The sequence below is a fragment of the Thalassophryne amazonica genome, chromosome 10 (genome assembly GCF_902500255.1).
Source record: "Thalassophryne amazonica chromosome 10, fThaAma1.1, whole genome shotgun sequence".
Classification (NCBI taxonomy): Eukaryota; Metazoa; Chordata; class Actinopteri; order Batrachoidiformes; family Batrachoididae; genus Thalassophryne; species Thalassophryne amazonica.
Window position 1 is genome coordinate 92251514 of NC_047112.1, and position 27700 is coordinate 92279213.

General features: G+C 42.6%; 1 protein-coding gene across 1 annotated transcript in view; it reads left to right on the plus strand.

The window, feature by feature from the left end:
• The window catches only part of scfd2 (sec1 family domain containing 2), a 354011-nt gene that overhangs the window by 45402 nt on the left and 280909 nt on the right, over positions 1 to 27700 (plus strand). The window lies entirely within an intron of this gene.

The following is a 27700-nucleotide window of genomic DNA, read 5'->3' on the forward strand; positions in this document are numbered from 1 at the left end:
AGTATTTGCAACACTTCTTTGAATTTTTCTGTTTTTTAAATTAAGTTTTCTGGGTTTTAGAGGAACATGGAAAAAGCAGACTGTCTTACCTGAAAAGTGTTCCTTTTTTAAAAAACAGATCTTCGCGTACTGTTTTTATTAACGTAAATGGATACCAGATTCTTCTTCAGCTGATCTGTTTTCTTGTTCTGTCTTGTGCTTTTCCTGACATGATTCATGGGTCCAATGCGATACATCTATTCCTCACGTTACCTGTCCTCAATCTCTTTGAAGATTTCCTGCTTTATTCTGGCACACGCAGCGCTTCAGGGCCAAAATCGCTGGTTACTTCAGAATTAATCCTGTTATCTACGGTCATCCTTAGGCAAAGGCAGGTCTGGAAATTCTGCTCATGAAGAGCTGTGGCCTTTTATGTGGTGCCAGCTGACAGAATGGACTTTAAACAGTACACCACTATGAATCGGCTTTTGATGAGCCATACTTACCTTATGAGGGAACTTGGGCTGCGACATCTTGGACATGTGATGTGCTTCTCTCAATGTGAACCAGCACCCAGGTGTTTCAGTGTTGAGGTCAACAGCAGCTAAAAGAAACCAAGGAGATGGCCATATTTCACATGGCTGCAGCAGATCGATGGCGACATTTGAGTGGACTAGTTGTCTGCCCAAATGGTGGCAAAAAAAAGAAAATGAAAAAGATCAGGTTCCTAAGATCCAGTGTCGCCGACCAAACGATCACCTCTAAAAATTGGTCTGCCCTGCCTTCACTGTGCCTTAACTGTGCATGCGTCTGAGACTGATTCTGAGGCTGACACTCTGCACTGAAAGCGATCAAAGGGAATAACCTGATTATTAACCATCAAGGTAAAACAAGGTAAAACCTCTTAAATCATTCTAAAGTCAGTTTTAAGCAGAAACGTGCCCATTTTAAGCAGAAACGAGGTGATAATCGGTGAATCGCTACTGATGCTCTGATATGATGTATGCACAGTGAAGGGAGGGCAGACCAATTTTTTTGGGGGGGGGGGGGGGGGTCATTCGATCGGCGACATCGGCATCCTACAAAGAACATTTATTTTTACATTATGCAGGTTTATTCCTGTAATACTAGAACTGAAGAGCAGCTATTGCAATTTTGTACTTTGAGTTATTTTTGTTTGTGCGTGTGTGTCGTATGTTGGTTTGTATATTGATGAAAAAGGTTTTGATCTTTCCTATTTATTGTAGTTGCACCATTCTTTTCTATTTATTGCAGGTTTGCACAATAAATGTTCTGAAATACCTCTCTATTATGTGAAATCTGTCTGAGTAATATAGATAAGAGGACATTAATTGCTGCAATTCAGTTGCCTTAGCTGCACTTTACCTTTTCAGAAACACATTGAAGTTTTAAGACAAACAAATGTAACATGATATATACTGTTACTGTCCATGCTTCATTGTTATATGGTGATATAAATTTTAAACATGTTGGCCAGCTCGTGTCAGCTGTGTGGTTTTTCTTGCTCTTTCAGGGGATTGATGGTGGTTGTACATCATACAACGATACAGCTTTCCAAAAATTAGCAGTTGTATCCACTGTTAGTGGGAACACTTTTTGCTCATATGCATTAGGTAGTTTGTGGTCATCCAGGACTCAAGGTTCTTCTGCAGTGTGGTGAATGTGGCAACACACGGCACCAGTGCATGCTTCCATGCCTGACCTGATCTCTATAAACTGTTTTGAGTCAGGTCGAAATGAATACACAGTCGATTTACAAGAAAAAATAAAATCATGATCATGTTTGACACTTGTCATTTATCAGTGAAAAATGCCGAACTTTTATTGGATCTATTCTCTCATATTTGTTTTTTTCTTCAATTTCTCTGATTTGTCTTCTTATAAATGGGGTTTACATATACTGTTGGTTGGCCAAAACAACTACCTTATTTTCTGCAGTATAAGTTGCATCGTTGTATAAGTTGCACCTTTTTCCCTGTATTATTTGTTAATTTCAGATTTTTTTGCATTGTTCTAGTGGACTTTTATTGTTGACATTTATGATTTTATTATTGAAATTTATTTTGTTGAGGGCTTTAATTGCTGGGAAAGCCCTATATAGTTGTTGTTGTTAATGATAATGATAAATGTGTTTTTTCAGAATATATGTTCTACCCAGTCGCAGAACCACGCAAACTAGTAAAACAACAATCAAAACAAAACAACAACAAACAAATAACACTTATAGTCTGGAAAATAAGGTAATTGGAAGATATAAGTTTGGTGTGTGGGGAAAAATAAATGTAAATTTTCCGCCGTGATATGAAGGAAGTGAGAAAATGAACTGTTTCACAAGAAAAAAAAAATAAAAATCAACCTTGTATTGTAAAATATGTCATTGCATAGCAGGCAGCTACACCTTTACAGGCCCTCATTCTCACATGCAGTCCAAGCCCAGGTCTGGTCTTCTCATCATGATAAAATCACACACACAGAGAAAGAGAAACTAATTCATTCTTCAGCCCCTGATTATGACCTGTCAGCTGTCTTATAGCACAATAGATTGATGAAATTCCCTTGTCCAATATATCTTTTGTCCACTAAAGTTGAAGTGGGAGTGGGGTGTTCTCAAAGGATCTTATTTTGCGTAGTCTTCCTTTTTATGATCATAGATAAATGGAATTCCACAGATTTTTTTATTTATTTATTTTGTATTCAGTCTTTGAAATGGTGAGAATCACAGGAGGGGAAATTTAGTCATTTATTTTGCCAAAAAAAAAAAACATTTATTTTTCAAGGGTTTTCTGATGAAGACCATGTGTTCAGTAAATTACAAAAATAGCTTTTCATCTTGGACTCTATTAAAAATATTTTTACCATATTTGCCATTTATTATCATATAGTAATGTGTATTTGGGGTACATAAAATAGTTAACTTTAGCTTTATGAGTACTAACATGGAAAAACAGCAGTGTGGGTTCCAAGTGGTGCTGATCAATGAATTAAGTTTTTTTTTTTTCATGGTCAACCTGTAACACAGTAAACTCATCATGAAGGCCACAATAAATATCATTCAAATGAACCATACCTACATCCACACATTTTCAACTGCTTATCTTGGATCGGGTAGCGGAGGCAACAGCTCCAGCAGGGGACCCCAAGCTATCCTTTCCTTTCCTTTAACCACCTCTGACTGTGGGATACCACTTGGCGTCCCCAAGCCAATGTGGAGATATAATCTCTTCACGTAGTCCTGGGTCTTCATTGGGGTCTCCTCCCAGCTGGATGTGCCTGGAACACCTCCCTAGGGAGGCACCCAGGGGGCATCCTTACCAGATGTCCCAACCACCTCTGCTGGCTCTTTTTAACACAAAGGCGCAGTGGCGCTACTCCGAGCTTCTCACGAATGACCGGGCTTCTCACCCTATCTCTAAGAGAGACACCAGCTACCCTCTCTAGAAAACCCATTTAGGCTCCTTGTGTCCACAATTTTGTTCTTTCGGTCATGGCCCAACTCTCATGACCATAGGTGAGAGTAGGAACGAAGATTGACCAGTAGAACAAGAGCTTCACCTTTTGGCTCAGCTCCCTTTTCATTACAACAGTATGGCAGAGTGAATGCAATAACGTCCCTGCTGTGCCACTCTCACGCTGCATTGGCCCCTCGTTCATGAACAAGACTGCAAGGTACTTGAACTCCTCCACTTGGGGCAAGACAATATACCCTACCCTGAGTTGGCAATACATTGGTTTCCTGATGAGAACCATGGCCTCAGATTTAGAGGTGCTGATCCTCATCCCAGCCGCTTCACACTTGGCTGTGAACAACCCAGTGAGTGCTGGAGGTCATAGATCGATGAAGCCAACAGGACCACATCATCTGCAAAAAGCAGTGATGAGACCCTGAGCCCACCAAACTGAATACCCTCCTTCCCCGACTATGCCTCGATATCCTTTCCATGAATATAACAAGCAAGATTGATGACAAGGCACAGCCCTGGCAGAGGCCAACCACCATTGGAAACAAGTCCGAGTCACTGTGGAGAACACAAACACAGCTTTTGCTTTGTGAGTACAGTGATTGGATGGCCGTGAGAAGGGATCCCCTCACTCCATACTCCCGCAGCACCTCACACAATATCATACACATTCTCCAAGTCCACAAAACACATGTAGACTGGATGGGCATACTCCCAGGTCCCCTCCAGGATCCTTGTGAGAGTGAAGAGCTGGTTGGCTGTTCCATGGCCAGGATGGAACCCGGATTGTTCCTCTTCAATCTGAGATTCGACTCTCGGCCGAACCCGCCTTTCTAGCACCCTGTATTAGACTTTACCACTGAGACTGAATAGTGTGATGCCAATGTAATTGGCACACACTCTCTGACCCCTTTTTTAAATGTGGGGACCACCACCCCAGTTTGCCACTCCTTAGGTACTGTCCCAGACCTCCACACAGTGTTGAAGAGATGTCTTATTCAAGAGAGTCCCTCCACACCCAGAGCCTTCAGCATTTCTGGTTGGATCTCATCAGCCCAAAGGGCTTTGCCACCATGGAGTTGTTTGACTTCCATCGGGGAAATTGATGATGATCCACCATCAGCTTCCAGCTCTGCCTCTACTGTAGAGGGTGATCTAGTGTGATGCAAGAGTTCTTCAAAGTGTTCCTTCTAGCACTCGATTGCCTCCTCAGTTGAGGTCAACAGAGTCCCATTCTTACTACAAACAGCTTGGATGGTTTCCTGTTTTTCTCTTCCAGGGTGTCTCATGGTCTCCCAGAAGCACATTGGTGCCGACCGAAAGTCCTTCACCACGGTTACTCCGAACTCCACCTACACCCACTGCCACCCTTCGGACCTGTTGGTACCTTGCAACTGCCTCCAGAGACCTCCGAGGTAACATTTCCTGGAAGGACTCCTTCTTCAATCGGATGGCTTCCCTGACCATTGGTTTCCACCACGGTGTTCACGGGTTGCCACCCCTTGAGGCACCTAAGACCTTCAGTCCACAGATCCCTGCTGCATCTTCAACAATGGAAACTTTGAACATTGCCAATTCTGGTTCAATGCCGCCATCCTCCACAGGGATGCCAGAAAAGCTCCAGCGTGGTGAGAGTTGAAGATCCGTTGGACAGTGGGCTCCTCCAGTCACAGAAGTTATCGAAATGCTGAGAGCAGAGTGCAGCACAGATGTGCATTTTGTTGCACATGTGGAGGCTTTTCTGAGAGTGTAGCAGCTGGTGTAATCAGCTTTTCTGGCCACCGTTCAGTCAAATCAAAAAGCAAAATGGTGTGTTTAATTGCATCACAGTATTTTGGACACAACTGCTGCTGGTTGCTTTTTCCTTCATGATTATTTTTACATGAATACAGCAGTAAGTGTTTTCTGACAAACAGGGAAATATGTTGTAAAGTGCTGTAAATCTGCAAACATAAGTCTGTCACAATCATAGCTGACCCGTGATCCATATGGACCCCTCGCCCCACTGTTCAGAATGCATGTGCAATGCAGATTAATTGCAAAGTTTACATAACAGATTTTGTGTCGTGGTGACTTCTTTTGGAAGTGATGTCCGCAATATAAAAAAAAACATTTGACGTAGTTGCTGTTAAATCAGTTTGAATAGAGGTTAAAGCAGTTGCACATGCACGTTGTGCAGTTGTACATGCAGCCTGTTAAAAACAGTCTCACGCTCCACTTGACTGATTGATTTAGTTTATTTATTAAGCTAATGTACAAAATACAGTCATAAGATACACATTAAATTTCTCAGATAACACAGTGTAAACACTTAGGAGGTGTGATTCAGAAGAAAAACTGACATAATCGCTCAAAAAATTAAAAGAGTTGAGGATAAAGTGTCCATGGTCTCTTCCCTGTGCAATCTTGTGGCCACTGAATCACATGTCACACTGCAAAGCTGACCTTGCTGAAAGTCCATAGCTATGGAAAATAGTGAGTATTCCAGACTTTTTCCAAGCATCTGCTCTGCATGACCACTGAACTGAATTAGTTCAGATCAGAGGGTAGGACTGATAAATTTATCCTGAAAGGGTGATAAATAAAATTATTATTGTTACCTTCTCATCAGACAGTACAAGAGTGTCAGCACAAGTGGCAGTACAAGAGTGCCTCATCTCTTGTGTGAAAAAAAGAAACAAACTGAAAATTATTAATTTACGAGGTCTGTTAGAAAAGTAACGGACCTTTTTATTTTTTGCAAAAACTATATGGATTTGAATCATGTGTGATTGCATCAGCCAAGCTTGAACCTTCGTGCGCATGTGTGAGTTTTTTCACGCCTGTCAGTTGCGTCATTCGCCTGTGAGCACGCCTTGTGGGAGGAGTGGTCCAGCCCCCTCGTCGGATTTTCATTGTCAGGAAATTGGCTGATCGACTGCTGCTTTGCGTCATCAAAATTTTTTCATAAAGTTTGAGAGACAGCCAAGTGAAAACCATTTGGAAAATTCAGATGGCTTTCGGTGAAGATCTTATGGGGATCACAGAGATTAAGGACAATTGCAACTGGATTAAAGACGGCCCACAGCGGCGGATGGCGCGCCGTGCACCGAGCGGCGATCGACAGGGTCAAACGACCAGATCATTTCCAAAGTGAACGCTTTGTTGGTCCGGGACGTCGTCTGACTACCAGAGAAATGGCAAGACAGCTGGACATAGCACTTTTTCGGCACATTCCACTGTTACAGGAGTTTTTGTAATGGAAAGAGGAGCAGAGAAATTCGCCATGGAGCCGCTCATGGCGCGGGATGAAAGCACCTTCATGTTGGTCTCACAGGACAAGCCCTAACATGCCCAGCTCTTGCACCATTCGGAAAATTCAGATGGCTTTCGGTGGTTTTTCAGTCGTGTGACTATCCGAGAAATTGTGGATGAGCTGGACATGCCACAACATGTCCTGTGAGGCTTCATCACGGCGTTGCTTTTTGGTCTGTGCCCTGCGCCTCCGTCCCGACGCGTGAATCCCTCCGCACGTCTTTTCATGACAAAAAACTCCTGTAACAGTGGAATGTGCTGTTCATTTCCAATGTAAACGCTTTGTTGATCAGGGACATCGTCTGACTACCACAGAAATGGCAGAAGAGTTTGACATCACCACTTTTTTGGCATGAAAAGACGTGCGGAGGGATTCGTACGGAGGGATTTGCACGTCGGGACTTAGGCGCAGGGCACAGACCAAAAAGCAATGCCATGATGAAGCCTCACAGGACATGTTGTGGCATGTCCAGCTCGTCCACAATTTCTCGGATAGCCACACTACTGAAAAGCCACCGAAAGCTGTCTGAATTTTCCGAATGGTGCAAGAGCTGGGCATGTTAGGGCTTGTCCTGTGAGACCAACACGGAGGTGCTTTTGTCCCGCGCCATGAGCGGCTCCGTGGCAAATTTCTCCGCTCCTCTTTCCATTACAAAAACTCCTGTAACAATGGAATGTGCCGAAAAAGTGCTATGTCCAGCTGTCTTGCCATTTCTCTGGTAGTCAGACGACGTCCCGGATCAACATAGCGCTCACTTTGGAAATGATCTGGTCATTTGAGCCTGTCGATCACCGCTCAGTGCCTGGCGCGCCATCCACCACTGTGGGCCGTCTTTAATCCAGTTGTAATTGTCCTTAATCTCTGTGATCCCCATAAGATCTTCACCGATAGCCATCTGAGTTTTCCAAATGGTTTCCACTTGGCTGTCTCTCACACTTTCTGAAAAAATTTTGATGAAGCAAAGTGGCAGTCGATCAGCCAATTTCCTGACAATGAAAATCCGACGAGGGGGCTGGACCACTCCTCCCACAAGGCGTGCTCACAGGCGAATGACGCAACCAACAGGCGTGTAAAAACTCACGCATGCGCACGAACAGACCTTTCTAACAGACCTCGTAGACCAGCTTTACTCAATATACACAGCAGGTAAAATAAGCATTGAAGACATCACCATTTTTCTCAGTAAATATATTTGTAAAGGTGCTATTGACATGAAATTTTCACCACATATCGGTAAAAACCCAAGCAATCCATGAATGCAAAGAAACCAAAACAAGTAAGTGCAGAAAATAAGTTATGTGTAAAAAAAAAAAAAAAAAAAAAAAATGGAATGACACGGGAAAAAAGTATTAAACACACTTTCTGAAATTGATTTAATACTTTGTACAAAAGTCTTTGTTGATTATGACAGCTTCAAGATGCCTCTTGCATGGAGAAACTACACTCAACAAAAATATAAATGCAACACTTTTGGTTTTGCTCCCATTTTGTATGAGATGAACTCAAAGATCTAAAACTTTTTCTACATACACAATATCACCATTTCCCTCAAATATTGTTCACAAACCAGTCTAAATCTGTGATAGTGAGCACTTCTCCTTTGCTGAGATAATCCATCCCACCTCACAGGTGTGCCATATCAAGATGCTGATTAGACACCATGATTAGTGCACAGGTGTGCCTTAGACTGCCCACAATAAAAGGCCACTCTGAAAGGTGCAGTTTTGTTTTATTGGGGGGGGGGGGATACCAGTCAGTATCTGGTGTGACCACCATTTGCCTCATGCAGTGCAACACATCTCCTTCGCATAGAGTTGATCAGGTTGTCAATTGTGGCCTGTGGAATGTTGGTCCACTCCTCTTCAATGGCTGTGCAAAGTTGCTGGATATTGGCAGGAACTGGTACACGCTGTCGTATACGCCAGTCCAGAGCATCCCAAACATGCTCAATGGGTGACATGTCCGGTGAGTATGCCGGCCACGCAAGAACTGGGACATTTTCAACTTCCAAGAATTGTGTACAGATCCTTGCAACATGGGGCCGTGCATTATCCTGCTGCAACATGAGGTGATGTTCTTGGATGTATGGCACAAAAATGGGCCTCAGGATCTCGTCACGGTATCTCTGTGCATTCAAAATGCCATAAATAAAATGCACCTGTGTTCTTCGTCCATAACAGACGCCTGCCCATACCATAACCCCACCGCCACCATGGGCCACTCGATCCACAACACTGACATCAGAAAACCGCTCACCCACACGACGCCACACACGCTGTCTGCCATCTGCCCTGAACAGTGTGAACCGGGATTCATCCGTGAAGAGAACACCTCTCCAACGTGCCAAATGCCAGCAAATGTGAGCATTTGCCCACTCAAGTCGGTTACGATGACAAACTGGAGTCAGGTCGAGACCCCGATGAGGACGACGAGCATGCAGATGAGCTTCCCTGAGACGGTTTCTGACAGTTTGTGCAGAAATTCTTTGGTTATGCAAACCGATTGTTTCAGCAGCTGTCTGAGTGGCTGGTCTCAGACGATCTTGGAGGTGAACATGCTGGATGTGGAGGTCCTGGGCTGGTGTGGTCTGCGGTTGTGAGGCTGGTTGGATGTACTGCCAAATTCTCTGAAACGACTTTGGAGACGGCTTATGGTAGAGAAATGAACATTCAATACACGAGCAACAGCTCTGGTTGACATTCCTGCTGTCAGCATGCCAATTGCACGCTCCCTCAAATCTTGCAACATCTGTGGCATTGAGCTGTGCGATAAAACTGCACCTTTCAGAGTGGCCTTTTATTGTGGGCAGTCTAAGGCACACCTGTGCACTAATCATGGTGTCTAATCAGCATCTTGATATGGCACACCTGTGAGGTGGGATGGATTATCTCAGCAAAGGAGAAGTGCTCACTATCACAGATTTAGACTGGTTTGTGAACAATATTTGAGGGAAATGGTGATATTGTGTATGTGGAAAAAGTTTTAGATCTTTGAGTTCATCTCATACAAAATGGGAGCAAAACCAAAAGTGTTGTATTTATATTTTTGTTGAGTGTAGTTGCATGTATTGCTCAGGTGTGATTTTTGCCCATTCTTCCACACCAACAGTCTTTAAATCTTCAGGGATCTGTGGGCCTCTTCTGTGAACTCTAATCTTTAGTTCTTTCCATGGATTTTTCTATTGGATTCAAGTCAGTTGATTGGCTTGGCCATTGTAGCAGCTTTATTTTCATTTTCTGAAACCATTTGAGAGTTTCCTTGGCTGTGTGTTTGGGATCTTTGTCTTGCTGAAATGTCCAGCCTCATTTCATCATCATGGAATAGGGGAGGTGATGGTCTAGTGGTTAAGCAGTGGGCTTTGGACCAGAGGATCCTCGGTTCAAATCCCAGCCTGACTGGAAAATCACTAAGGGCCCTTGAGTAAAGTCCTTAATCCCCTAGTTGCTCCCGGTGTGTAGTGGACGCCTTGCATGGCAGCAGCCTCACATCAGCATCAGTGTGAGGCATTGATGAGTAAAGTGCAGTGAGCGTCTGATGCAGATGGAAAAGCGCTTTGTAAATGCAGTCCATTTACCATCATCCTGGTGGATGACAGCAGATTTTTATCAAGAATTTCTCAGTGCATTTTTCCATTCATCTTTCCTTGAATTATGTTAAGTTCGCCAGTGCCGTATACTGAAAAACAGCCACACACCATGATGTTCCCACCTACAAACTTTGCTGTGGGTGTGTTGTTTTTGGGGTGATGTGCAGTGCCATTTGACCTCTAAACGTGGTGTGTATTATGGCATCCAAAGAGTTCAATGTTGGTCTTATGTGACTAAACTATATTCTCCTAGTACTTCACAAGCTTGCTGAATGTTGTGCAGCAAGCTTTAAATGAGCTTCAACATATTTTTTCTTCAGCAATGAAGTCTTGCGCGTTGACCGTGCATAGAGGCCATGGTGGTTGAATGCATGACTTATTGTTTTCTTCTACCTGGTAATTTCAGGTCTTTCTGAAGTTGAGCCCAACCAACCCTCACAGTTGTAGACTTGGCCACCAGGCACTCGCCTGTGAGCCCCCCCAGGCATGGTTCAAGGAGGAGACCCCTGACCTGCCCTCCTTTGAGCAGGCAGGGATGGAAGACTTGGGCGGATCTGATGCCATTTCTGGTAATACAAAAAATCCTCAGTAGCAAATCACTGGTGGTGGATGAGAGTTGCCCTGAGGTGCTGAAGTCCCTGGAATTTTTTGCGCAGTCATGGCTGACACTTCAATACAATGTTACACAGAAGTCAGGGACACAGCCACTGAATTAGCAAACTATGGTGGTCATCCCAATCTTTTAAAACCTGTCCCAGTGTACTAGAGAGGAGACCCTGAGTCAAACCTCAGGTTTAGGAGGAGCAATGCATGTTCTGTCCTGGTTGTGGAACGGTGAAACAGCTCTTTACCCTTGCAAGGATATTATGAAGGGGCTTGGGAATATGACCAACCAGTCTACACGTGTCTTGTGACCTTGGAAAAGCCATACGAATGGGTCCCTCAAGGTTTTCTGTGGGGTGAGGGTGGGGGAGCAGTGAGAGAATGGTTTACCTGAACCACTGTTACAGGTGATCTCAATACTACCATAGTAGGAGTTGCGTCTGCATTCTTGGCATCACATCGAACATCAAACCTGTGATTTTCATGAACAAGATTTCAAGGCACAGTCAGGGACTAGAGGGTGTCCAGTTCGGTGACCTGAGAATTGCATCTCTGCTTTTTGTGGATAATGTGGTTCTTTTGGCTTCATCAGAAAGTGACCGCCGATGCCCATTGGGCAGGATTGATGCCGAGTGTGCCTGGGATGAGAATCAGTGCCTCCAAATATGAGACCACTGTCGTCTGTTGGAAAACGAGGGATTATCTCCATGGCGTCAGGGGAAGTTACTGCCACAAGTGGAGGAGTTTAAGTATCTTAGGGTCTTGTTCACAAGTTGGGGGTAAGTTGGAGCATGAGAGTGATAGACTGAATGGAGCTGCGTCCAACATTTTTATGGATGCTGTTCTCGACTATCATGGTAAACAAGGAGCTGAGCCAAAAGGCAAGACTCTTGATTTTTCAGTCAGTTTAGGCTTCTAGTGGTCATGACCCATTGGGTATAGCTGAAAGAACAAGGTCATGTATACAAGTGCCAGAAATGAGATACCTCTGTCAGGTATCTGGGTTTACCCTCCAGGACAGGGTGAGAGGCTGGACTATCCATGAGGGACTTGGAGTAGAGCCACTGCTTCTTTGCATGGATAGTACCTAGCTTAGGAGGTTCAGGCATCTGGGGAGGATACCACCTGGCTGTCTTGTTAGGGACGCCTTCCACGCTTGTTCAACTGGGAGTAGGCCTTGGGGATAACCCAGGACATGCTGGGGGGATTATATTTCCCAGCTGGCTTTGGAATGCCAAGCATTGGGAAGCCAGCTGAGGGAATCCCTCAGGAAGAATTGCAGGACTTGGCTGAGGATGGGGAAATGTGGGGTGACCTGTTTAGTCTACTACCACCACGACCTGGACCCAGATAAGCGGCAGAAAATGAATAAGATAAGACTTTATTGATCTCACAGTGGAGAAATTCACATGTTACGTCAGCTCTTAAAAAACACACAAGATGAGTGCGAGTAGAGGAAAATGGGCATCAAACAGCGTGTGCAAAGATGAGCAATAATAATAATACTTGTAACAATACACTAAAATAAGAAAATGAGGTAGAAATAGAATACACGAGGTCTATTAGAAAAGTATCCGACCTTATTATTTTTTTCAAAAACCATGTGGATTTGAATCACGTGTGATTACATCAGACATGCTTGAACCCTCGTGGGCATGCGAGAGTTTTTTTTTACGTTGTTTTTTTTACGCCTGTCGGTTACGTCATTCGCCTGTGGGCAGTCTTTGAGTGAGGAGTGGCCCACCCTCTCGTCGATTTTTTTCATTGTTTAGGAATGGCTCAGAGACTGCTGCTTTGTTTGATCAAAATTTTTTCAAAACTGTAAGGCTGAGTGGAGACTGAGTGGACACCATTTGATAAATTCAGCTGGTTTTCGGCAAAAATTTTAACAGCTGATGAGAGATTTTGGTCTGGTAGTGTCGCCGTAAGAACGGCCCACGGTGCCTGACGGCGATCTGCGCTTCGAGGCGGCAGCGTCTTGCTGTTTCAAGTTGAACACTTCCACATTTCAGGCTCTGTTGACCCAGGAAGTCATCAGAGAACAGAGAACTTTCAGAAGAAGTCGGCATGAGGAGTTTATTCGGACATTCCATTGTTAACGGACATTTTGTAATGAAAGAACGTGCGGGCAGAGTCGCATGTCGGGCCGGACCCAACCACTGGGGGTCGCGACAGGAAAAACACCTCCGTTGGAAACCTTAACGGGCACGTTGGAACATGCCCAAGCTGTTAAACAATTTCTCAGTTACTCACTTGTTGAAAGCCATCAAAAGCCGCCTGAATTTTACAAATGGTTTTCAACACGGAGGTGTTTTTCCTGTCGCGGCGCACACAGATTCGCCGAGTCATCACGGAAACCACTCGGCGAATTTGCGCGCACGTCTTTCATTACAAAATGTCCTTAAACAGTGGAATGTCCGCATAAAGTTCTCATGCCGGCCTCTTCTGAATCTTCTCTGTTCTCTCACGACATTCTGGGTGAATTAAGCCTTAAATTAGGATGTTTTCAGGTCGAAACAAGCCGACGACGGCGCCTGGAAGCACTGCGCAACATCCCGCTCCGTGGGAAGTCCTTACACCGACAGAAACACCCCTTAATCTCTCATCAGCCGTTAAACTTTTCACCGAAAACCAGCTTAATTTCTCGAATAGTGTCCACTCAGATATTCCTCACAGGTCCAGAAAAAATTTTGATAAAGCAACGCGCGCCATCTCGAGCAACGTGTGAAACAAAGGAATTCACCCGAGAGGGCGGGACCACATCTCACTCAAGGCCTGCCCACAGGGAAATGATGTCACCGACACACGTGAAAAAACTCACGCATGCGAACGAGGGTTCAAGCGTGATTGGTGTAATCACACGTCATTCAAATCCATATTTTTTTTTTTTTAAATAAAACGGTAGGATATTTTTCTGATAGACCTTGTATGTATGTATGTATGTGTGTGTGTGTGTGTGTGTATATATATATATATATATATACTGTCAGGGCGGTTGATGGTTTGATGCAAGAAGTAGTAGGAGGAGACCAATGCAAACTTGCAGACATGGTTGGTTGTGGAGAATAAGTCACTTTATCTGAAGACCAGGCAGTGGATTCGGTACACATGAAGTCAGACATACAGCAGAGGTATCAGACATGGAACAGGCAGGGTTGTGGCCAAGAAACAAGCAGAGTTCGTACCAACGGTGTCAAGGAGTATAGCAGGCAGAGCAAAAGCAGAGTCAAAAAACAGGCAGAGTTCAGGGCTATGGCGAGGCGGAGGAGGGAGTACACAAGCAAGGTAAAAAAATACTAGAGCACAAACCTTTACAAGACGAGAGGTGAGAAAGTGATCAAAGTCAACAATCGGGCAGTGAGCTGTGGAACTGTGAGGGTTTTAAAGAGGAGCAAAGTAATCAAGTTGATGTGGAGCAGGTGTGTGGAAGAAGGTGTGGTTTAGTGAACAAAGAAGAGGGAAGAAAGGCAAGAAAGTGCAGGAGGGCAAAACAAACCGGTGCAAAGCAAGATAAGTAGGTGACAGAAAAACTAACAGAATAACATGACGTGTTCTGGACATAATGCGTGAGTGAAACCAAAAGGGGCAGAACTAAGAAATACAGTGACAAGTCTAAAGAGAGAAAAAAACAAGGACCTTTGAATTAAACCAAACTAGGATGAAACAGATACTGGCAAACAAGAGAATACAATAACTGACGAAGGCACGATGACTCTGGATTAAACTGCAAATAACCAAAACCCAGAGAATACAGAATAATGCAATAAATAAAACAAGATAACTGATTAACACAAAATGTCATGAATAACAAATGGAACATAATCTGATGAGCAACACAAAGTTAAAAAATAATAACATGTGACTAAGCATATACAATAAATGTGATAAACTCCTGATAAAAAATGAAAACAAACTGGCAGGACAAAACTAGAATGGAACTGAATCATGACAAAGAAATAGAGACCAAGTAACAAAGCACAGAATAAACACATGATGAAAATAACCCACTAATAAAACAAAGCAGGAGCCGAAGGGGAGGAAAAGAAAGAAGGAACCAAAGCCTTGAACAGGGCCTATATATATATATATATATATATATATATATATATATATATATATATATATATATATATTATATATATATATAAGGTGACACTATGGGATTTGTAAACAAATTGTTATTACACATGATTTGTGGACATATTAATATTGCACATGATTTGTGGACATATTATTGCATGTGGTTACTTCACAGTGTTATTGTACAGTCTGACAGCAGCAGGGAGGAACGACCTGTGGTATCGTTCCTTCTTGCACTGAGGGTGCCTCAGTCTGTCACTGAAGGAGCTGCTCAGCTCCACTACAGTCCGGTGCAGAGGGTGAGAGGAGTTGTTTATGATGGATTTGAACTTGGCTAACACCCTCCTGTCAGCCACCTCCTCCAGAGAGTCCAGAGGACAGCCCAGGACAAAGCTGGACTTCCTGACCAGCTTATTCAGTCTCTTTCTCTCCCGCTCTGTGCTGCCCGGGGCCCAACAGACGACAGCATAGAGGAGAGCAGAGGCTACAACAGAGTCATAGAAGGTCTTAAGCAGAGGCCTGCTCACTCCAAAGGATCTCAGTCTCCTCAGGAGGTGGAGGCGACTCTGGCCTTTCTTGTACAGGGCATCAGTGTATGAGTCCAGTCTAGTTTGTTGTTGAGGTGAACACCCAGGTATTTGAAACTGTCCACAGTCTCTATGTCCTCCCCCTGGATGTTCACCGGTGGGTGAGATGGTGGTTTCCTCCTGAAGTCGATCACCATCTCCTTCATCTTACTGGTGTTGAGACACAAGTGGTTGCGCTCACACCAGTCCACAAAGTCTGTGATGACCGACCGGTACTCCAGCTCGTTCCCCTCAGACACACGACCCACAATGGCGGAGTCATTGTCCATGTTGTAGGTAAAGTCCAAGGTGTAGAGCGTGAAGAGGAAAGGCGAGAGGACGGTGCCCTGGGGGGCCCCGGTGCTGCACCTTACCACCTCAGACTGACAGCCGCGCAGCCGCACGTACTGCGGGCGGTCAGTGAGGTAGTCGATGGAAAAGATTTATCGGGTCTCGAACCTGCGGTGATTGGATGTTAAACTTCGCTATTGGAAGAATGAATGTCATTCCGAAATTCTGTCAAGGCGGGCGGTTGCCCGACACCAAGAGCGGTTGGACCCGCGAAGCAGACTCCCAGACTTGGTTTAGGCATGTGAGTAATCATGGTCTTTATTCCAGGCTCAGTTTCAGCACACAGGTGATCAGTCAGCGGAGCAGAAGCACAATATGGGTTTGGCAAGAATGCAGTCATATTCAGGCAGGGTTCACAGGCACAAGCAAACAGAGTTATCAAGGGTGAGGCACAGAGGCATGGTTGAGGAAAACAGAGCAAAACACGGTACACGGCAGGGCAAGAAATCAGGACAAAATACAGAGGCTGGGATGTGTGCATAGAGTGACAACAAACTGGCAGTGAGCTGTGAGACTGTGATGGTTTAAATAAGGAGCAAACAAATTAGGGTGATGTGAAGCAGGTGCGAGGAAGTCTCTGGTAGGGGGCGTGACCGGGAGAGCCAAAGGTTGTGCAGAGTACAAGATAGAAGGAAGGAAAGCACAGAGTGGAGTGAAGTAACAGACAAAGACACGTGAGCTGGAGCCAAGAGCATAAGTAAGTGAGAACACAAAGCAGACTGGAACAAAGTGTGAGAGCAGGGCACAAAGCTAGTGGAGTGACGTGACAACACAGACAGAGATGTGAGAGGGATGAGAACAGAGCAGATGTAGGGCATGGAGTGAAAGAGAGCTACAACTGAAGACAAACTACACCAAACTGGAACATGACAAACTGATCAGAAAACATGGAGCATAGATAGTAAAGCAAAACTAAACAAATATTAATAGTAAAATAAACAAGTGATAACCTAATGAAAACTGCATGAGAAAATAGATATAAATACAAAATTAAACCAAAACTGACTTAACAAGGCGGTAAGACAAACCATAAGAAAAAGCAGTGACTAAACAATAACAGAAAACAAATCCTGACATAACTGTACAACAAATATTACAAATGAGAGGAACTAGATAAAACAAGTGATAAATTAAACAAAAAACACAACTGAATGAAGAAAACTAGAACAAAATGAAAAGCCAAAGAAACAAGTAACAAAGAAAAAGTGACAAATCAAAACAGAACAGAGAATAATCACATGATGAAAATAAAATAACTAGTAAATCAAGACCGGGGCATGTGAAGGGAAAAAAAGAAAGAGGGAAAACCCAAATCAAACCCCAGATCAGGCCGAAATCGTGACAAATTCATGTAAAAAAATCAAGGGTTTGCAAACTTTTAAGCACCCCTGTAATTGTTGTTTGTGTGCCATCTGCATGTTGGTCTACAAATAAGGTGTGGTTGGGTACTGTGCATTACTGTCATGTGGCAGCAGAATGCTGCTTCATGACAGGCCAATAAAAAGCTGATCTACAGTCAAGAATTTATCTGCTATTTACATGGCACAGTATTCAGCTATATATCACAGATGCACATTAGTAGAAAATATTGCCAAAAACACAAAAAAACTGAAGTGAAACAAGAATGGAAGCAAAGAAAGGGAAAAACTAATGAAAAAATGTGAAAACCTTATTTCTGGGCTTTATCATATTTGTGAGATATTTGTTCACCTCGATGTTGGTTGGTGGAGAGAATGGACCAGGACTCTGTGGGTGTGGCTACTGTGTGCATTTGATGTGAAATGGGGATACGATGGTTAGGGGAGGTGTTGCAAAATAAGGTGCTGATATGCTACACCAAAGCTAGTTGTGGTAGATGACTGTTGCTCCTGTAAGATACTATCTGTCCACACACTTTAATACTTTGTGTGATTCTGTTTCCTTGCCAGAAAACCTTTCACTTCTGTGTCATGTATAATTAAGTGACTATATACAGCCCTTTTGTGACTGTGCCTTGCTATGTGTGGTGATGTGCAGGACCAACAGACTGAAGGGCTCCTTTGTCCCTCGGGCCATCAGACTGTACTCCTCACTTGGGGGGAGGAGGAGTAACAGGAAGACAGAGGATGGGAATGAGAGGATCAGTAGTAGCCAGTAAACCAGTGTTGATCAGTATGTCTGGTATTTATAGTGTATGTTTATTTCAAACTGTTTTTCTTTTTTACCTTTACTTTTGATACTCTGTGTGCTTCTTACTCTGCGTGCTGCTATACAATGCTGCTGGAACCTCAATTTCCCTGAAGGAGTATTCCCAAGGGATCAATAAAGTTCTGTCTAATCTAATCTAATGCAAATAGCGAAGTGGAGTTGGTCATGCCACAAGTGCACTTGCGCTATGTGCTTTCTACTGTGTGCCACAGATCATCAATGAAGGGCCTGTAAAGGGAAACGGTCTATAGTAGATGCATTTTCAAAGTGAAGCCACATTTTTTAAACAATAATAAGTCTCATATATAATGTGTACTAGCTTTGTTGTTTAGGAAATCAACATAATAAAATCAAGGTTTAGGATTGTTTCAGAGTTTGTACTGACCTGCTGTGGCCTGTGCTGGTCACTCCTGTATATTGGAGGCTTGGAAGGGGCCCAACATGTAAGCACAAATAAAAGTTTCCAGGACTTTTCTCATGGAGCATAAATAAAAGTCTGCGCCTTCTTGCATCCCCCCAGTCCATGTAGAATTACTTTTGAGGCTGTCCAGCTGCTGACACAGGCCAAACCTCCGCTGCATGCTGACATCAGACATCAGCTGGCCTCTGCGTAACCCTGTGCACCTCAAATGCAAGTCATCTTCCAGTAAGAGGACTAAATCACATTCGGCCCTAATGTTCAGGTCTTTGATCCCAGGTGAAGCTCAGCTGCCACTTCCCAACATCAGGTTAAAATGGGGAACAGCTCAGAGTTTTTATAGCGTGAGGTTAAAAAGTGGAATTTGTTTTATTGCTGGTCCTGAGGTACATGTGTACAGAGGAACATTAAGATCCTCAAAATCATCAGGCTGTTTATCATCTGTGGAGATGTTCTCCAAGTGACAGTCACCTCTGCGGTGCAACACAACAGCTCATTCTATTAAAACAGAATCTTGATATTACAGTCTGTTAAAATTTTAAATTTTTTATAAAGAAAATTTTTGTGCTGTAACTTACTGAAATGCAAATACCCATTGAATGCCTTTTATAGTTTATGTAATATAAAGAGCTTATATATAGTTGGTACAAAATGATGAAATAAAGACATAACAGCATCTAGTTAGATCCCTACTTTTATTTTCAGTCACTATTTAAGTAATTTCCCTATTATATCATGATACATGCATCAATCTGTCTGTGTCTTCAAGGCAACACATACTACAAACTTTGTTCTCTATTAAGTACCCTCTCAAAGAAACCTATTTTTGTTATACACAGCTCCAGTATATTTTGATGTCCCACAGTAAATAATTAACATTTACGCCATAAATACCTTATGTACAGTTATAAATGGTAAAGGGACTGCATTTATATAGCACTTTTCCATCTGCATCAGGCGCTCAAAGCATTTTACAAATAATGCCTCACATTCACCCCGTAGTCAGGGTGCTGCCATACAAGGCGCTCACTACACACCGGGAGCAATGGGGGATTAAGGACCTTGCCCAAGGGCTCTTAGTGATTTTCCAATCAGGCTGGGATTTGAACCGAGGATCTTCTGGTCTCAAGCCCAACGCCATAACTAGACCATCACCTCCCCAGTTTACGGTGTAACATTACGGTTATTATGATGCTTTGGGAACAAGTATTTCCTGCTCAACCTGTTAATTTTGTATTTGTGATGATGTTTCTGAGACGTTGTAATTTGGGTTTAGGGCAGTGCACGGGCTCTGAACTTTTAATAACAGTTGGTCAGGGACACACCAGTGCTTTAGTCCTATTAGACAAACTGCACACAGAAACCAGTTTAAATCACAAACTCAAAACTTGGATGGTTTTAATGATGCAACACTTGACCTGATTTATTCCTAGCATTTATTTTGTACTTATTTTGCTATGTTGACCAGCTTTTTTAATGGTCTTTAATGACATTAACCACTTGATTGGTCAGCAGTTTATTACATTTGGAAAAACTCTGAATCTGGTGTTTGAATTTTTAGCTCAAATTTTCCTTAGGAAGTTTGTCGACTGAGACTTTTGTTGATATCAAATTTTAAATCAGTTGCAAAATTTTAACGCTATATAAATGAATGTTTGAGTTCAGTGGTTCAATATTTGGTCAATTGAAAGAATGAAAAAACATTCAATATTTGTTTTATATTAAAAGGACTTAAATTTTGCTGGTGCTTAACAGCCCAAGACGATCTTTAAAAAGGAGTCCAAAGTTGTTCTAATTCAACTTGCAAAAAACAATCCTGACGATGTCGTCCGTGATGCCGTGCCCTGCCTTCATGTACAGACTGCCGTCGGCTTTCCTCACTCCAGCGAAAAATCACGTCAGAAATTAGCCCAGCTTTTCATCCTAACTTCATCCTCTTCATCCTAACAGCTCTTCATGCCTCAAGATGGCTTACAGTGTAGTGGAGTTGTATTTTTGTGTTAGAAGAATTAGCACTGTCAGTTAGCTCCTTCAAATCATCGTCCGTCAGCAAAACAAACTCTGCCATGTTTAGCTAAATCCACCCTTGCTAGTGGGTGGTGGTTGCAGTGTGCAGTGGTACAAAACGTATGGAACCAAATTTGCACGCTAAATGCAAGACAATACAAATGGGATGAATAATCCATGTCACGTGAGCACCAAAGCACCAATCAAATGACAAGGATCCACTCAGCCGTTATATAATGATGTTTAATTGAGAACTCTTGCTTAAACCACATAAAACAAGGGAACCCGTGGCTGAGCATCCCCCACCAAGAGCAACTGAAGCATTGATTTTTAACTTCTTGCACTCATATTCCAGAAAAGGACATGTGTACGGAATGCAATGCTATCTAGCCCAAGAGTTAATTGGGTCGTAACACCTAGTATATGATTACGCATATCAATTTTGGAATCAGTCAGACAGAGGTTATAGACATTGTTCAAAAATTATACAGTTTATAGAGTTCACAGTGTTTGAAGTGGCTCTGTAAATATCCGGACTGATAGATGACCCAAATTTTCATAGGTGAAGAAACATTGTAAGTTATTATTCACATCAATTTCAGAATTAATTGGCTAAGGTGGTCATAAGTTATTGTATTGAAAGAAAGAACATCGCGAAAGGGATGCTCACACAGACAGAGTGCGATTCTATGTACCATGTCCCGGCATTGCCAGTGGGGACAACAAAATCAAATCAAGTCCTGCATCTCAATCCAATATCTAAAGTGAAACTGTGCTGTCCAAAAACAATTTGGAAAAGGTGACTCATGTTTTTATATTTTCACAACTAGATTACCGAAACTCACCCCTCAGACTATCAGACAAAAAATACTCCCACTCTTTTTTTTTTTTTTTTGAAAAGGCAGCAGCTAGAACTGTTGCTGCTTATTAAAAATCACACCACTGAGCCCAGTTGTTGCGTCCCTTTACTGGCTTCTGCTCCATTTACAGTTGACACTACAGTTTTTAAAATTATGATTAAAGTTCATCTTGAACTAGTATCTTTTATCTCCGCATGTGCCTATGTGTAGTTTTAGGTCTGTGATGTTTCAAAAGTCTTGACTCACCTGTCCGAAGAGTTGAAGATCACAACATGTATGCAGTTTAATATCTCTTATAGAGTGGGGGAAATAAGTATTTGATCCACTGACAATTTTGCAGGTTTTCCACCTACAAAGAATGGAGAGGTCTGTAATTTTTGTCATAGGTACACTTCAACTGTGAGAGACAGAATCTAAAAAAAAAATCCAGAAAATCACATTGTATGATTTTTAAATAATTAATTTGCATTTTATTGCATGAAATAAGTATTTGACCCCCTACCAACCAGCAAGAATTCTGGCTCTCACAGACCTGTTAGTTTTTCTTTAAGAAGCCCTCTTATTCTGCACTCTTTACCTGTATTAATTGCACCTGTTTGAACTCATTACGTGTATAAAAGACACCTGTCCACACACTCAGTCAATCACACTCCAACCTGTCCACCATGGCTAAGACCAAAGAGCTGTCTAAGGACATCAGGGACAAAACTGTAGACCTGCACAAGGCTGGGATGGACTACAGGACAACAGGCAAGCAGCTTGGTGACAGGCAAGTACAGGACAACAGGCAAGCAGCTTGGTGTGCTTAGGCAACAACTGTTACTGTATGATTATTTATTAGAAAGTGGAAGAAACATAAGATGTCAGTCTCCCTCAGTCTGGGATTCCATGCAAGATCTCACCTCGTGGGGTAAGGATGATTCTGAGAAAGCTCAGAACTACACAGGAGGACCTTGTCAATGACCTGAAGAGAGCTGGGACCACAGTCACAAAGATTACATTAGTAACACACTACGCTGTCATGGTTTAAAATCCTGCAGGGCAGCAAGGTCCCCCTTCTCAAGCCAGCACATGTCCAGGCCCGTTTGAAGTTCACCATTGACCATCTGGATGATCCAGAGGAGGCATGGGAGAAGGTCATGTGATGAGACCAAAATAGTTTTTTGGAATCAGCTCCACTTGCCGTGTTTAGAGGATGAGAACAACCCCAAGAAAACCATCCCAACCGTGAAGCATGGGGATGGAAACATCATACTCTGGGGGTGCTCTTCTGCAAAGGGGACAGGACGACTGCACCGTATTGAAGGGAGGATGGATGGGGTCATGTATTGCGAGATTTTGTCAAACAACCTCCTTCCCTCAGTAAGAGCATTGAAGATGGGTCATGGTTGGGTCTTCCAGCATGACAGTGACCCCAAACACACCCGTCACAGCCACAGGAGCCTATAACTTCTGGGTGTCTTTGTGGCTTTCCTCACTCTTCTCCTTCTTACACAGTCTCTCAGTTTTTGATAACTTCTACTTCATGCAGATTTACCATAGAGTGCCATACTGTTTGTTTTTTTGTAACTGATGTAATAAAGTCCAAGACATATTCAGTGTCTTGGAAATGTTCATGTATCCATCCCCTGACTTGTCTGAAGAAAACTGGCAAAAAACTGCTTATTTACAAGTATTATCCCAAAGAGTTGCATTACTTATTCAATTCATCATCTTGGCTTTTGTATTTTTAATTAATTCATATCAAGTTGTAGAGATTGCTTTCAGTTTGAGTTTAAGGAAGATTATTTTGCAAATTTTTATTTTTTGTATCTTTTTTTTTGTATTTGAAATGGCATAAACAAATTAAAGTGTGTGAAATGTTGAGTGTTCCAATACTTTTGGAGGGCACTGTATATATGAATTTGTTACTCATCAGAGACCCAAGAACATTTTGACAGCGTGAGTGCCTTTTGCTATTTGTTGTGTCTTAAATTGGAGCCTTTCCAGCACTGTTTTAACTGCAGGGATAACCTTGTTGGAAATATAGCTCAACTGACAGATGATCTCCCTGAAAATATTTTTGCATCTGGCAACAAGCTGTCTGAAGAATCACAGAATTTTTTGATGGAGGGATCGTGACATAGATACGAGTGAAGGTTTGGCCACAACTGTTTGTGTAATGGAGAACAGACTCTTTCCTTTATAACTTTATGTTCTCCCCCCTTAATATTTCCTCACCCATTCTCATACACTCCACTTTAGCTTGAAAGTGTGATTATGTTGGGCAAATGGCCTGCCATTCTTTTTGCCTATTCTCAGATAGATTTCTTTGGCTTTAAATTGAGGCTGATTTCTTGGTTTCTCTGTTGAATTATGGTTGGCACAGCTTGGTGATTTGTGGTTAGGATTTTTACGGCTGGACATGTTCACAATAAGTCTTTTAACTGTGCCGGGATAAAAAAAAAAATACTTTCATTTTAATGAGAAACTCCATTCCTTTTTGTAGACCCCTGCACTGTTTTGCTGCTTGTTCATCTCACTTAGAAAAGCTGTCAGATGTACTTATGACTGGCTGTGAAAAACAACCACTGTTCCTGGATTCCACGGTGGATTCCTTTCAATATTTTCTTCCAAAAAAACATTTTACATCCATATATTTTGTGATCTGGGCTTGAAAACATCAGACATGTTGCCTTACATCTGTAACGTGTCATGATTCTATGTTGTATTTAGTCTTTCTGGAGCTTTCTACTCTTGTTTTTTTTTTTTGTTTAATGTGGCCTGTTTCTCCTCTCGTCATGTGTTTGGCCTTACGAAAGAAAACATTGGCCATGTAGTCCAGCAGGAAATACTCCCACATCTGGGGTTGGTTCCGAACATCAACATGACGAAGTAGGATTTATGGAGAGTTAACGTGTGCCCTTCTTCTCCATCTCGGGGCCCCTGACACAGCGTTGTCTACCTCCAGGCCACCCTGTGCACCCCCCCCAGGTCTTACGCTGCTCTTCCTGTGTCTGTGAATCTTTGTGTGCATTTGGGGGAGTACGAGCTTCTCAGCACTATGAGAGACTCGGGATCTCTGCACTGCTTCTGTAAATAATCTCAGTAAATCTCCAATTAACACTTACTAGTCTCAGTCTCGTCACTGCTCCTATTGATCTGCTGCATGCATGCACACATGCTAAAGCACATGCAGACCCATGATCTTGGTGCTTCTGTGTCACGTACAGTGGCTCGTAGCAACGTTTAAGTCAACATCTGTGATTCCAACCCACCCACCTGCATCTTGCGTGTTTTGAAGATGTTCTTTCCTCACAAGCATTCAGTTTCCTTCTGCTTTTACATGCTGCTTCGTCGTTGTCCCTGTCTTCACCCAGTGCGGTTTGTGCTCATTAAGCTAAGATTATGGTGTGCTATGGTATTAATCATTCCGTTATGTCCCATGCTGAGAAATAAGCTGTTTTGCTCGGAAAAGTGTGTTTATTTTGTTTCCAGGCACTACTGTACTAACTTCATGTGCACATTATCTTGTCCATCTTTTTACTTTACTCCACTGGCCTCATCAAAGGCATATCCTGTTTCATCTGTCCTAGTGTATGTATATTCATTTTTCCATTGACATGAATGCTATTTGTGTATATATATATATATATATATATATATATGTAGCTTTGAAATTGGGCATCTTTTCACTGGCTTCCTGTCTCTGTGAGATTGGATTTTAAAGTTCTGCTATTAACTCAGAAAATTATTCACGGGCTAGCACCTCCCTACTTAGCTGAGCTCATTTTAATTTTTTTAGTTTAACTTTTATTTAACCAGGTTAGTCCCATTAAGAATGACATCTCTTTGCAAATGAGATCAGGACAGTTATAAAGTTTCCAATTCACCTAACTTGAATGTCTTTAAATGTGGGAGGAAATTGGAGCACCCGGTGGAAACCCATGCAAACACGGGGAGAACATGCAAACTCCACACAGAAAGGCCACATTAAACCCTATGTACTGGCCACATTAAACTCTGTGTACCAGCCTGGTCTTTGCTTTCTCAGGGCGCAGGACTAATTTGTGTCCATAAGGTGAATAAAAAAATCTGCAGCCCACAGAGCCTTCTCGTATCGTGCCCGTTTTATGGAATGACCTCCCTTTGGAGATAAAACTGATTCTGTAAAGACAGAGGGAGTTTTTTTCCTCACCACTGTTGCCTGTGTGCTTGCTCTAGGTGTTGGTAAGGTTAGTCCTTGCTTGTATGAAGTGCCTTGAGGCAGCCTTGTTGTCATTGGCACTATATAAATGAAATAAATTGAAATTGAATTGAAATGTCATTCCAGCGGTACTCAAGGATCCTCTGAAGAGTCCTATTACCAATGACATACAGTCTTTGTCTTAAATCACTGGCTCGTAGGGATGTGAATCGTACAACAACTCGTGATTCAATTTGATTCCGATTCTTGGGGTGATGACTCGATTCAGAATCGATTTTCGATTCAAAGAGCTCTGAGAAATAGTTATATTACTTAAAAAATGTTTATGCTTAAGAAAATGCAGCTTTACAAGGTTAATCAAGTGATTGTAGAAGGAAGCCATTGCCTGACAAACAGTACATGCAGTGAGTAAGCAAGAAAATGTTTAAAAAGATGCTTTTTAAAAATCGATTCTTGGACATTTTGGACCGATTCAGAATCATAATAAAGAAGAATCGCGATTCGGACGTGAATAGACACCCCTACTGGCTAGCAACCAAGACTCATAACCATACAGTAAGAAAAGGTAGCACCTGGACCCTAAATCTTCAAACTTTTGTTCTCCTGCAAAGATATCTGTATTGCCAAACGCCTCAGTCCATCGACCTCATGACTCCATTTGTTCCTCCCAGGGGTTTCTCAATCTCAAAGGCAGAGGACACAGTGACATGAATGTCACTGCTGAAAGTGAATGCCCCCACATGTTCAACACTTCTATGACATACAGGTACACTTCTGATGGCTGTCTGTGTATAGGCTTACTATGATGCCTATCAATTTTGGGGATCGCACAATTTCTCAGGATGTCCCAGAGAGTAGTCCAGTCAACTGAATCAAATGATTTGTGAAAATCAACCTAGTCTGCAAGGAAGCACTGCCAAAATTCACACTTGCATTCATTGAATACTCGCAGAGCTAGAATGCAGCTGATGGTTGACTTCTTGGGTGGGAAATAAGATTGTCCTGCTCACTGAGCAACAAGTAGCTGGAACTGAAACCTATCCACATTAATCCTTGCAAGGTCCTTACCTGGCACAAAGAGCAGTGTAACACCCCATAGTTGTTACAATCTGTGATCACCTTTTCCTTTTCAGTTTAGGAAAACAATGCTATTCTTCCAGTCTGTAGTGATGATATCCAGCTCCCAGATTAAAACAAAGATTGTTTGCAATGTCAGGATAATAGCACCTCCACCCACCTAGAGGAACTCTGTTCTGATGCCACAGATCTCTGGAGCTTTCCTTATTTACAGCTGTTTCATTGCCTTTGCGATCTCACCAACATTTGGTGGTTCTTGGGGTTGACTGGGGAATCAGTCACAAAAAACGTGGCATTGGAGATGTTTAAAATCACAGCAGGAGGATCAGTCTTATACAACTACTCAAAGTAGTTTTCTATGGACGCCGGTGACTCCAATACAATCCTCTGCAACGTTTGTGGTGTGGTTGTGGAAGAACTCCCACAATCCATTCAGATCACCAGTTTTGTCCATGTCTGCAAGTCTTCCAGCCAGATTGCATGCAAACTCCTGAGAAACTGCCTGATGTTTCAATCTGGACAAATTTTTTCTTGGGCGAAGAGCAAGCAGAACTCGCTGAGACGTCACCTGAATCCTGAGTGAAGCCAAAACAAGTCTGTGGTCAGAATTCAGTCTTTTACAACTGCTCAAAGTAGCTTTACCAACATGACAGCACAGCAGAGGTGACTGTTGGAAATGAACTGCCTTCTTCTGCAGTGGGATGAGATGTAGGTTCAGAGGACCAAAGTTCTTTTGATTCCTCTGTAAGCAGTTTGAGGGTCACTAGACCACAGGATAGTGTCATCTGATCATAGATTTCTCTAAGAAATGCCTCCTTGTCCATTTTCATAGCCATCAAAACCTTCTTTCTCAGCTCCCTTTGCAGCCTTGAATTTCCATCAAGCCGTGCTCTTTGACTTCTCTGGATGACATTTAGAGTGACTTCAGATAAGAAATGCCTTTTTCTATTGACACTGGTGACTCTAATACAATCCACATCAACTTTCATGGTGTGGTTGCGGAAGAACTCCCACAATTCATTTGAT